Source organism: Ranitomeya variabilis, chromosome 1 (assembly GCF_051348905.1).
Source record: "Ranitomeya variabilis isolate aRanVar5 chromosome 1, aRanVar5.hap1, whole genome shotgun sequence".
NCBI classification, from domain to species: Eukaryota; Metazoa; Chordata; class Amphibia; order Anura; family Dendrobatidae; genus Ranitomeya; species Ranitomeya variabilis.
Window position 1 is genome coordinate 401,413,248 of NC_135232.1, and position 1,710 is coordinate 401,414,957.

Consider the following 1,710-nt stretch of genomic DNA (forward strand, 5'->3'; position numbering starts at 1 on the left):
AGCAAATCCACACAGTCTCTTTCTATCACACTGCTGCTTCCTCCTCTCTTCCCGCCTTTACTTCTCTGCCTCCACTTCCTTATAAGACACTTTACACACCCGACATCAGACCCACCCACCAGCACACTTAGTCTCCGGGGGCCTGGCAGTGTCTGTCCTTTGCTGCAGCAGGCAAAAACCACAGGGTCCTAGTGCCCTCTCAGTGGAACTACAGTTCACCCTCTTACAGATGTTCCCTTTGTCCTGTGGACTTTCAGTCCTTGCCTCCATTCTGCCCAACCTGCCCCTGCCTGAACCTTCACAGTTGGTACCCAGCGAACATCGTCCTCACAGGGAACACAGAGATATGACACTCAATACCTCTTCCGGCCCTAGTTCCAAGACTGCCCCGGTGTCCTAACGAACCTTCAGATGTATCCTCATAGTGTTGGGAGACTTGGCACTGATAGAATCTTCTCGCCACTGCTGCATCCACTGACTTAGAACCTATTTACACTGTAATGTCTAGCCTTCCTCTAAACTCCACTCACACACCTGACTGAACTTTACTGACTAGAAGCAGGAAATGCTTCCCCTATTAACTGATCTAACACCTCACAACTAATGGGATAATCCCTTGTGTTAATTATATGCGATCCTGTGTGATGTAAACTATATCCCTATGCTTGTAAGGTTTCCCTAGTGGATAGACCTCACCCCATTCCCTGTGATGGCCTTGTAGCAGAGCCTAGAGGAGAACCGAGACACAAACCAGCCATAAAGATAAAATACAACACAACACTCTTTATCAAACGTGTAATCATAACAAATTTACATATAACTCTTGTTTACATCAGCTCCTTCATGCGAAGACGTCTTCAGTCACTCTACACATGACCAACGCTTTCAGAATCTATAATAATTTTTGCTGTACCTTGTCCCATTTTCTTGCTCTAAGCACCGGACAATTCAGTCGCGCGCCGGTTAGTCAAGTGTATGTAAATCAAAAATAGATATTATCAACCTACCAGACCCATAATCTTGCCCAACCCTCTGTGCCAATGTCAGTGATAGTTAGGGTGAAATCAGACTGCCGTATTACTTGAGCAAGAATTGCATAGCAATCTGCGGATTGGCCATCAGCCCTCCTGACCTGCGCATGGCAGCGTGATGTATTTCTATGCAGCTATCAATTTAACAAATGGATGTGTTAAAAAATGTCCCTGTGCTGAGATAATCTTATAAATGTGCCCCTGCTGTGTTCTGTGTAATGGCCATGTCTGACCGTGCAGGAACATGGTCTGATCATACCACACACGGGATCGCAGCTGATTCTTTTTGTGAGGTAAAACATATTTTTAAACAGGCAGGTAAATGGTTTACCTCACAAAAAGCTACAGTCGTGATCCCCTACTGTCCTGTCTTTATACTCTCTTTTGCTTCCTTCCTCCCCTGCCCAGGAGCTGTGGTATGATGTGGTATGGTTCCTGCACAGTCAGACACGGCCATCACACAGTACACAGCAGGGGCACATTTATAAGATTATCTCAGCACAAGAACATATTTTTAACACATCAAATTGTAGAAATTATTATTATTACCAAATCCTTTAATTAAAATGTACTTTGTTAATGGAAAACCCCTTTAAGCCTATGGAGCAATAAACTTTGACAAAAGACAACCATTCTAACCCCTTAACGACCGCCAATACACATTGAAAGGGCAGTCGTT